A 12,718-nucleotide genomic window follows, 5' to 3' on the forward strand; every position below is an offset into this window, starting at 1 on the left:
TGCACCCTAGTTTTGCTCATGTGTTTACCAATGTCTTGGACTTCTCTAGCCAGGGGGGTACCTTACATTACCACTGTCTTCCATTTCATTAGGCCTTGTATGGAGTTTGGACTCTTTGGATGGAAACTTATAAACACAGTTTGAGGAAGACATGATGACAGTCTGGATTAGTGTCTTTTTTAGTGTACATGAGAATCTCCTGGAAGGCTGGCTACAAAGAAATAGAAAAAAGAAAGTAAAAGCCAGTTGCTGACCTCTGCTCCCAGAGTTTCTGATTTAGTAGGTCAAGGATGGGGCATCTTGAGAATTTGTGGGTAACGCAGGTGCTGGTAGTTCCAGACAACACTGAGAATGCTGCGTTAGAGAAATGGTTCTGAGAATGGAAAGCAAAGTGCACGGGAAGGGGCACTTTCTAAGGGATCAGACTGCTGTAGTTTTGTTTGCTTGTTGGCGTGCATAACGGAGTTACTGCTGGGTGTAACGGAGTCTCTGCTTACCACTGGTCCAGGAATTACATCATTTTCCTCTTATTTTCTTGTTAATCACTTTATATCCTTTCATCTTTCTATCCTTCCCTTTATGTTCCCTGTCCTCTTCCTCATGGAAGCTCTTATTTCCATACCTCTTTTATTTTACATTTTTTTCTAGATTTTAAATATTCAAAAGGAAGTATCTCAAAAATGATTTTTGTAAAATAAGAAATTATACGTAAACTCACTTTTCTTGCCCTGTGTTTCAGAAAAGAAATGTACTAGGTGTGTTACTCATATCTAATTTGAAATTATTAGTAATTATAGTAGTTAAGCACGGATCAACATCTTTTTGGATGATTCCTTTTATTAGCTTAAAAGATGCATATGTCTAGATGTGTTTTTAGAAATTGGTGTGTCTTTAGAAACACTTTATTTCAATCAAGGAAAATTATGCCATCATGTATCAGAATAACAATGGAGATTAAATATATTCAACTGTGATCACTATGTTCAATTGTATCTTGTGCGTCCCTAGGATTTCATAATTTTATGACTATATCAGAACGTTAGAAGGTAGTCCAGTGTTCTAGGAATGTGATAGTATTTGATTCACATAATTTTTAAGGAAAGCATTACAATATTCAGTAGTGATTTAAAGTAGTATAAATAGCTTTGTACTTCTGGTAAACTTCTGTTCTAAATCACAGAAAAACAAAATAACATTGTAGAAGTTGTCTAGTTCATTCATTTTAAAGTACTCTAATATTTTATAATATTGCTCTACAACTCAAGATGATCTCTTTTCCAAAAAGTAAGTATTATTTGAAGTACAGTCAGCATATAGTAGTTGTCAGAATACTTCTGTCACTCTCTTGCTTCTTTTTTTTAATTAAAAAATTTTTTGTTGTTTTTTTGGGGGGGGGTAATTTGTTTTATTTATTTATCTATTTATTTATTTTTAGAGGAGGTACTGGGGATTGAACCCAAGACCTCATGCGTGCAAAGCACACCCTCCCCCTCTTGCTTATTGTATATTACTTCCTGACCAAAAAGATAATAACGTTTCTGAGAAACAGTGAGCCCCTTGTAATTCAATTAAGTTTCAATTAGTCATAACATCCCATATGTTCTTGTAACAGGGAACTAGAAATAGAATCTACAGAAAACTATATAATTCACGTCTCTCCTGAAAAGAAATTTCAGGCGAGAAATTATAGTCACAAGTATTAAATGCTTAATTCTCAGGCTGTGTCTGTCTCTGATATTTAATATCAGTGCTAAAACAGTCCTCCGTTTGAATTACCTGCATCAACTGACATTAAACAGTGAGAAAGCACACTCTGCTGTCCTCGTATGTACGTCGTTATCACTTGAAGAAGTAAGTGGGGACATGAAGCGCTACAGGAGGAGCCAACCTTCAGTTCCTATTTCTAAAGCCCAACAAGGTGACTTCATTGGTAGTTGTGCAAAGATATCTGATTAAATTGGAAGCACCTGCAGTGAACTGTCGGCCAACTGGACAAATCCGTGTTTAAGCATTTTTCACAAAGGATGTCTGTATGCATTCTATTGTTCATCCAGGGTTCTTCGAATTCGATACAGAAAATAACAACTGTAGTTTTTCAACTGAGAGTAGATCAAATCAATTCTATTTGATCTACTAATAAATCAATATCTTTGTCTAGTATGAAAAAGATCCATGCGGAGATTTAGCAGGAATTTATAATTACTATAAGACTTTCAGTAAAGTGCAATTGTGAACAAAAACATTTAACCCTGTGGAGCCATTTGGAAGACTGAATAATAACTCACTGGCAAACTGAAGTCGGCGCCTTTTAGATGCAACTATTAGCTTCTGGAAAACAAATGGAGGATAAACAGTTGTGTGACCTCTGCTTAAATCAACCTAAACTCAAGGGGAAAACACAGGGATGGCACAGGGGCTTGTCTTGCTCAGAGAATTTCAGTTGATAAACTACTTTCCATGAATTTTATTGTTCTTGCAGTTAAGGACCAGCACAAAGAGAATAGCAAATATTTCTAAATTATAGAGCCAATATATCAAGTTTCCAGAACATGTGTCTTTAATGTAACCTCACCAAAGTTTTTTCATCACCAGCCTTTTAGCAAGCTGTTTCTTGGGGAATAACATTTCTTGACTTGAAACTATTTGTGCTTGAGTGTCAATCACATCATTATCACCCATAAAGAGAGATGTTAAGACATTTTAAGCATCCTGCTATGCTGATGAGACAGAAAAAACCAATGTGACATGCCAGACTACAAGAGTAGTTTCTCAAATTTGGTAGCAGATTTGCACTTTGTGATGGATAGAACAAAGGCCTCTGAAAGATGTCCACACCCTACAATCTCCAGATTCTGTAATTATGTTACCTTAAATGGTGTATTAGTTTCCTGGGACTGCTGCAAACAATGTTCAAACTGGGAGACTTTAAACACCAGAAACATCCTCTCGCAGGTATGGAGGTCAGAGTCTGAAATCAAGGTGTTAGCAGGGTTGAATCCTCTGGAGTCTCTGAGGGAGAGGCTATCCCCATCACGTTCTACTCTGTGTCTGGATGTCTAATAATTTTCTGTCACTTAGAAGGATACTCCTCAGTGGAACTAGAGCCCACCCCAACCCACAGTGATCTCACTTGGGGCTCTTTAATTGTATCTGCAAAGATCCTCATTCCAGATAAAGTCACATTCTGAAGATCCAGGTGGACATACCTTTGGGAGGCTACTGCTGTTCAACCCACTACACGCGGCAGAAGAGACCTGGCAGGTGTGACTACGTTAAGGCTCTTGAGATGGGAAGGTTATTCTGGATTATCTGGATGGGCCCATTGTAATCACAATGAGCCTTATGAGGAAACGGGTGAGTCAGAAAAGGAGACGTGGCCATGGAAGCAAAGGTCAGAAAGGAGAGAGAGATTTGGAGATTTACACTGCTGGCTTTGGAGATGGAGGGATGGGCTAGGAGCCAGGGGATGCAGATGGCCTCTAGAATCTGGAAAAGACAAGAAAACAGAGACTCTCCTAGAGAGACTCTGACACATTGAGAGACCCTGACTTACTGACACATTGAATTTAGGACTTCTGAACCGCAGAACTCTAAAATAATAAATTCGTTTGGTTTTAAGCCTCAAGAGTTTGCAGTAATTTGTTACAGCAGCAATAGGAAGCCAATAACATGCTCTTTCTCAAAGTCACATAATCGAGAAGTATCAACACTCTACCTTCCTATAGGAGGAATTTTTAGAAATTTTTAGAAATTGTCAGATTTCTAAGCCATACAGATGATATAGTCACAAATGATTATAAATTAGTTTGCCACTGAATTCCAAAATCATCTTAATAAGAATTTATTAGTGATGGAATTTTTTCTAAATTCATCTTTGTTGTTGATACAAAATAAAGGCAGAATTACGAAAAATCTTACATGCATTCTAAGTACACATTTCACATGAAGAAATGAACCCGTTTGTATTTTATAGTTATTAAGACACACCTGACAAATGCTCGTTGTCTGTGGATGCCAATAACACGGTTCATCAAATTATGGAGCCTACTTAATACTAATTGTTCTGTTTAACTTCATTTTGCTTTCTAATGTAATGGAGTCTTACAATTAGAAAAAAAAATCCATTATGCTTCCACATCTGACAGGTTTTTGCCCCACAAAAATTTCAGTTTATTTGAGCACTAACATTGTAGCTAGCAACAATTTTGGAAAGTTTAGTGCAAGTGCAAAAAAAAAAAAGAAAATACCCTTGCAAAATTTACCACAATTGTTTACTTTCTGAAAATGAGCACTAAAACATTTGCATAACATCTGCACTGCTTGGAGGGTTGAAACACTAAAGCAATTAGCTCTGTTTTCTATAATGCATGCTGCAGCTCAAGCAACGTGGAAGTTGAGCTAACTTAATATTTCGTTGGAAAAGAAAAGGCACTTTATTTGCCCTTTACTTCTAGTGCTTCTTTAAACTGCCCAATCATGCTTAATGTGTTAAGAAGCTTGTATTCGAGACAGTTTCAGGAAACATCATTTTAAGAAGAAAAAAATCTCTAAGGGACCTTCATTCAGTCTTTCTAATATGTGCTTGTTTACATCTACTTTCTGTACTTGAGTAAAACAGATTTTACACAGCAGTTAAGATACAGCCTATAAAGCTCCATGTGTACTATAAGAAATTACAAGGAATAATTTCTAATAGTGATATGCCAGAATTACTATGCTATTCTAGATTAGATGCACTGACCGGTATTCTTTTCAAATTCTAGATAAATATCAGTCCCTACAAGTTTATTTTTAAGAAAATATGTTCTAATTAAATAATCAGATCTTATCTTGTTTTTGAATAGAGTCACAAGATTTGACAATAGACTGTTTCCTGATTTGCAAATATATTTAAATTGGCAATGTAAAATTTATTATTAAGTCAAGTTAAATTCTGTTTTAAAATCATCATGATTATATGCACCATACCTTCAATCTAGACTCGCTCATAGTATTTATGGAGCTAGATGCGTGCCGCAGGCGGACTCCAGTAATGCAAATAAAATAGAAATGAGCATTAAAAGGGTCTGCTGTATTGGAAAGACATGAGCCATCTCACAGCTGAACAGGGCAGTGCTCAAACAATTCTGTAAAACACCCAAGAATGCTAACTAAACAATAATTTAATAAAAGATATGTTGATGCATGGCTTTGACTGCCAGAAAGAAAGGGAAGTGACAGGTACTGGCGATGAAGAGGTCACCGGGAGCGAGAATGGTGGGTTCTCAAGTGGATGAGGGGGTAGCTTCCCCTGTCTTCTTGGAGAAGGGCAGGTGATGCAGAAGTGATTAGTGGGTTTCAAAACCCAAGCAGGGAAAAGAAAAGGGGCCAGGGCTCTAGGTGGCGAAATAAGGAGTTAAAACTGAAACCTCTGCAAAAAGCTGACTCCCTGGAGGGGCTATTCACCCTCCATAGAAAAAAGTCACACATCCTTCCATCAGAGGCAAAGTAAGAAAGCTTGACTAAGCCATGTGTCAATGTCCAAAATAAGTAAAACACAGTGACATTCCCTAGAGACGCTGACAACCACAGACCCATCTCTGTCAGGTTTGAAGTTAGAACTCACACTGCCCCACAGTGAGGGGAAGCTGTGAACCTGGGGCAGTTGAGGAGGAAGTCCAACATCCATAGACTAGGTCACAGTATTTGGCTGATCAAGTGCTTCCTCTGTCCTCGGGGACCTCTGGAGGGCAACCACACTGGACACATACAATATCACGTTTCTGAACGCATCAACATGACAGCCCTCTTTCCCCAAAGCCCTTTTTACTGAAACCTAATCTTGCTTCAAGTCCCTGAATGCAGGGACAAAATCGCAGACCGCTGTTCATTTCGTGCTCAGGTCATCTCTCTCTCCAGGCAAAGTGAATAACTAAGTGTGCTAATCAAGGCTGATCCTGAATGCGGGAGTCATTCTGTTACTGTCATCTTGAAGCTGGCACCTGCTATGAGACAGAGTTCTGTCAAAACCGGGTTCCCATATTTCACACTACAGTAAACAGGTCACAAGGAAGTCCCCTGGCGATTCCAAGACTGACCACAGAAGCAGCGCTCACCCAGGGTTGTGGCCGAAGGGGGCAAGCTGGGAGTTCCAGTACATCTTGGTTTAGCTTTAAGACCTAGTTATCATTCATGCCATTCAGACCACTTCTATAGGACTGCGGAGTGCTACTCAGCACACACAGGCTCTTATCTAAGTGGGACATGTGACAAACAGCTGACGCTGAGCAGATTTGCTTGCATGGACACCTGGAGTTTCATGATTTGGCATTTAATCATTTTGGAGATTCAGCAGAAAAGCAAAGAATGTTTCTCAAAAGTAGAGTGGTTCTTTGGAGAAGAAGGCATGACTTTGCTCTAAAACTCTGTGTGCAGCCACTAGGGTTCAGATGTAAGCACCTGACAAAATTTGCAAAGAAGACCCTGCCCACTGACACACCCACATCAGCTCAGTTTTAAGGTCCAAATGTTAATGCTGCTCACATTCTAGTCTGAATCAGAAAGGAACTTTTACTTCTTTTCTTGTTCTGTGTTCAAATTAGAGTACAGTATTTTGTGCCATATGTAAATATCCTTAATTTTAGGGTTTGCTTCTTCCAAAAATCCAAAAATCCAAAAGAGATGTGTGCCTTTTGAAGCAGTAGCAGCATATGGTACAACATCTTTCTCTATGATGTAAAAATGGTATCAAGATCATTGCAGACCACTGTAGCCCTCTTCTCTACACAGAAACTATATCAAGGCCCAATATCTTCATGGCATTAATTTCTCCCCTCTAATCCTCAGGTATTTTCTGTTCCCTAGCATCTATCAACATGCTGTCATCTCCAAGGAAGAAATACAAATGATCTATAGGCACATGAAAAAATGCTCAATATCACTAATTATCAGAGAAATGCAAATCAAAACTATACAATGAAGTATCACCTCACACCAGTCAGAATGGCCATCATTCAAAAGTCCACAAATGACAAATGCTGGAGAGGCTGTGGAGAAAAGGGAACCCCCCTACACTGCTGATGGGAATGCAGTTTGGTGCAGCCACTGTGGAAAACAGTATCGAGATTCCTCAAAAGACTAGGAATAGACTTACCATATGACCCAGGAATCCCGCTCCTGGGCATATATCCAGAAGGAACCCTACTTCAAAAAGACACCTGCACCCCAATGTTTACAGCAGCACTATTTATAATAGCCAATACATGGAGACAGCCTAAATGTCCATCAACAGATGACTGGATAAAGAAGATGTGGTATATTTATACAATGGAATACTATTCAGCCATAAAAACCGACCACATAACACCATTTGCAGCAACATGGATGTCCCTGGAGAATGTCATTCTAAGTGAAGTAAGCCAGAAAGAGAAAGAAAAATACCATATGAGATTGCTCATATGTGGAATCTAAAAAAAGGAAAAAAGAACATAAATACAAAACAAAAACAGACTCATAGATGTAGAATACAAACTTGTGGTTGCCAAGGGGAAGGAGGGTGAGAAGGGACAGACTGGGATTTCAAAATTTGTAGATACTGACAGGCATATGTAGAATAGATAAACAAGATTATACTGTATACCACAGGGAAATATATACAAGATCTTGTGGTAGCTCACAGCGAAAAAAAATGTGACAATGAATATATGTATGTTCATGTACAACTGAAAAATTGTGCTCTACACTGGAATTTGACACAACATTGTAAAATGACTATAACTCAATAAAAAAATGTTTAAAAAAAACATGCTGTCATCAATAGAATGATTTGGCTTCATGTGATTTTAATGATGAGGACAATGCTGTTTCTTTTGGATTAAACTGTAGACAGGGTCATGGATGGAGGCAAGCCTGGGACAGCACAGTCAGTGGAGGTGTGCTGCTGTACTTGTCAGCTATAAACCTCAGACAACTTCCAGAGTTTTGCAATATTTGTCAAAAGGGGGAAACAAATATTCACCAGCTCACTGGCTGCATACCAGATGCCAAAGGCTGTGTATTTACCCTGGTAAAAGTAGACAGCATCGAGAGCGATGGTTTCCACTGGAGTCACCAGTTGATTAGAACAGCTTAGAAAACAGCTTAGAAAATTCACTGCTATTCTCTGCATTCCTCCATCTTACAAATACTGACAGTTAAAAGAATATGTGACAGAAAATGTGACTACCTCTGACTCATTCATCCCTATGGTAATAAGATCTCTTCCATAGCCAAGATATGTGCCCATCAACAGATGAATGGACAAAGATGTGTGTGTACACACACACACACACACAATGGACTATTACTCAGCCATAAAAGAGAATGAAATTTTGCCATTTGCAACAACATGGATGGAACTGAAGCATACTGTGCTTAGTGAAATAAGTCAGAGAAAGACAAATACTATATGTTTTCACTTATATGTGCAATCTAAAAAATAAAACAAATACAAAAAAAGAAAACAGACTCACAGATACAGAAAACAAACCAGTGGTATCAGAGGGGTGAAAGGTGAGAGGAGCAGCAAGACAGGGGAAGGGGATTAAGAGGTACAAACTATTAGGCATAAAATAAATAAGATACAAAGATGTAATCTACACCACAAGAAATATAGCCAATATTTTATAGTAATTTACATTGAGTAGAATCTTTATAAATATCAAATTAGTGTTGCATACCTGAAGCTAATATAATATTTTTAAGTCAACTGTACTTCAAACTTAAAAAAAAACACTATTAATTTAAAAAAGTTTGGGGCAGTAGACAGTTTTCTAAAGACAGTTTTCAGAATTGAATACAAAACTAGAATAGATTTATAACCAAAAAAATTGGGTAAGATAAATCACTTAAATTCTACTGATAAACCAAAGAGGTGATTTGGACCTTCAAATAATATATAATCATGATTTTTCAAGCAATGATTCAATGATTATGAATATATACACACACACACATCTGCAACTTGCCATATCTTTTATAATTTTTATACCAAAGACAGTAGGAAATAGAAAAATCGTATTCCAAAGTCAAGAGAAGACATAAGTATAAAAATTGGAAATAGAGTATTAACAAACTTAAGCCAGCAAACCATGTTTGTAAAACCTAATCATATAGAATTTATCTCAATTAAAATATGTAAGATCATTTGACATTAGGAAATATATATTTTGCTACATTATCAGAATATTACCTTAATGCAAAGAAGGATTTAGAAAAACTGGACATCTATTCATGATAAATACTCTTAGAAATATGGAACAGAAAGAATCCTGATTTTAAAAATCTGTAGTAAAAATTCCATAATTAAAAAATCTTAGTAAACATTGTATCTCATGCCGAAGTATCAGAAGCACAGCAGGCACTGAACAAAATTTCTGCCTCACTTCAGAACTCTTGCTTCCCTGATACACGAACATTCACCACAGCAATAATCCCCACGTTATGTCATCTTATTTTAGAGCCTAAGAAAGTTTAGGGAATGTGTACTTCAGCCTCTTTATTTCACTAGGAGGAAACAGGTCTGAGGGGGCTCATGTGATTTGTCTAAATGTATTCAGCTAGTGATGAGCAGAACCTTGACTTGAAGCCAATGTTCCGTGAAAAAAAAAAAAAAAAAGCCAGCAAATAACATGCTGGTTTAGGTCATCTCTAATTAACACAAAACAACACACACACACACACACACACACACACACACACACACACACACACACACACCCCAGCTGTAACCAATCTTGTTTATTAATTGTTCATTACTTATTTAACCATGAATATTAAGCCCAGAATTAACCTTAGCTGCTTTCATCCTGAAATAATAAAAGAGAAACGGAAATACATAAAACATAGGGGTCTTTATTAATAAAATGATGAAATATCAAACTATGCTAGTAAATGTGTTTTGTTATATGGAAAAAATGTAAAAAAAGAAAAGAAAAACAACTTTTAATTAAAGTTCTGTATAAAATTTGGATGGCCTCAAAGGTTATCAGTTTTGCTGTCATATTAGAAAGCCAAGAAAAATAAAATACAAGTTTCTTAGGAACCAGAAACTCAAAATACTTCATCAGAAGCCATTTAGAACTTTAACTGTTTGGCATAAATGAATATATTACATGCTCAGTACAGCTTGAAGAATGAAGCAAAACAAGTTTGAGGTATCCACACACCTCTATAAAACGTACCTCTAAATGAAGGCTGCTGTTCTGTTTCCTCTGTCTTGATTGGAATGAATCAAGTTAATTCCTCTGTCTTGCTTGAATGATTATCTATGGTTGGAAATTACACAATTTGTTTAAGATGCTAGAAACCTAAAAATTTATGTGAAATATCCTAATTTTTAGTACACTGGGCAGGTCAAATAAAATCCATCTCTGGCCTCCTATCATACAATTCACAACCTCTCCTTTCGACCAGGAGAGTGTTAAATTAGTTCTCATAACTTCATGAGCTTCTTCTTTATCTACTGTATCCTTTGCCAAAAGCATACTGGGAACTTGACTTGTTTCTCTCCTTTCTCTTTATTTCGTTTTTTATTCATTTATTTATTTGGTTTCAAGAAATGTAACCTACAAATCATGATTCTTATTAAAGTTGTTTTTCAAAAAATTTTGAAATCAACTAAAAGACAAAGAGAACGAAGTACAAGTAGGTAGTACAGAAAAGGGAGCGAGGAAGAAAACGTAGCAGCTGATGCAAAAGCAAAATCGCACTGGATGCTTGTTAAAAGTGTCAAGGGAGACTACCCAAGACTATTGCAGTAGGGGTCAAGAGAGGCTGAGCTCAACTCTGCTGAAAGGAGGAAGGGTTTTTAAATGCTACAGTGCCTTTATGGAAAAGAACTAGAGGACATTAGGGGGAAGTTTGGTCCATGTGATTAGACCACTGTGCTTGTTAACGGTCACTTGTGGAAGTTAGACTACTGCCCTCCCACAGAAACTGGGAAGTAGGGGTGTGATTTTGACAAGATGACTACATTTCAAAGGAATAACTCCCAGGTCTTCCAGCAAAATGTTTCTGGGTTGTAGAAGATTTCCATCTCAAAGGGGCAGAAAAAGAATTTACAATCACAAGTTTTTTAAAGTAAGTTCTGGGAGGTCAGGGCCTCTGTTCAGGAAGAAACCTGTCTAAAGTTAGTCGAGATAAAGGAACCACTAAGGCCATCTTGGTCTGATAACCATGATACAAGTGTGGAGATTACGATGCTCTTTGTCAAGTACATTAGGTGCTTTAAATTTCCAAGGCAACTGATTTGAACAGTGGGTGGAGATGAATGGATGAACACATATTCTGGTTTACTGAAAAAGAGCCTGACGAATTTCACCAGTTAATACATCAGACTCATTCTTGCTTGTGAGATTTCTGCCAGGAAGGAAAGGTCTTAAAATGCAAACTGGGAGTTAGGGTAGGGGCTAGGGGGTTAACAGAGGAAAAGAAAAAATTAAAAAAAGATTTTTTAAGTTTAATTTGTTCTTACTCTATTACTAAGACTCACATGGCTTCTAAGCAGAGAATATTTCAGAAATATACATGTGTTTTTGTTTTTTTTTTACTTGAGAGTTAATTATTCAGTCTTTCATTTTACTAGGTTGAAGATTTTCCATGGGAAGTTTCAACTGACTCCACTGAAACTAAATTGGACCCCGTCCTCCCAGAGGGCGCAGCATGAAATGTGGCACAGATCTAGTCCTCCACGTGCTTTTTTTTTAACATGAGATGAGATACCATGAAAAACTGACCCCTATTTTCCAGTTTTTACAGTTATTAAACCCAAAAAGCCTTAGCGCAATAAAATGATATAACTAGGATCTTATTCACCTTGCTTGTCCAAGTACAGTTCTCCCTGCCATCTGAAAGTACGGCATTCCCATGAAACCTTTTACAAGCCCAAATGGCATAAAGCGAAGAAGCAATTACCTCAGGACACATCTTGCCAGGAGACACGAAGTAAATCAAGACAAAGCACAGGTGCGCACACACGCAGCTGGCAGCTATGGCGGCACGAGGCTGAGGTGCTGAGAGTGGTGCCCTGGGAAGGGGCTTGGTGGTACCACTCTCACGTCTGGGCTGTGTGCTGCCTTCACAACAGCTGCCACAAGGCAGAGGCTGAACGCTATTCTAACTTTCCATCTTTTTTCGTACAAACAAAAATCCTCTTCAGATTTTTTGGGGGGGTTATCAAAACAGGTACTAATGCAGGTCTTTTGTAAACGGGAAATGGTGCAAAGTGAACTTCGGAAAAGCAGAAAATACCTGTACATAATTCCTTTCATGGGCGTTGGGGACTTCTTTCTCACAGCATTAGCTTCCTTACAACACTAGGGAATTACGCACTGCGCTGCACAAACGATATATTAAACCCTGGTGGGTTAGGAGTGTTGATACACTTTTAAAAAGTGCCATATTGTTCCATTGGATAAATTGGGCATTGGGAGAATGATGACGTAAAACTCAGCACTGATTTCAGCTTCTTTGTACAACTAGACAACCAGAAGAATACACTTTCAAAATTCAAATGCAACCTACTGTTGCATGCTAAATCATGTTAATAATTGTATTTGCTTTATATTAATATGCTACCACATCTTTGAATAGTGTCCCCTTTTAAAAAATTCACGTGTTATTATTTTTAAGTGATTGATGTGCAATAGAAATTGGATACAGCTTCATTTGATATAGAAGAGAATTCTAGTGTCCTAAAAAT

This window comes from Camelus ferus, chromosome 30, assembly GCF_009834535.1.
Source record: "Camelus ferus isolate YT-003-E chromosome 30, BCGSAC_Cfer_1.0, whole genome shotgun sequence".
Taxonomy (NCBI): Eukaryota; Metazoa; Chordata; class Mammalia; order Artiodactyla; family Camelidae; genus Camelus; species Camelus ferus.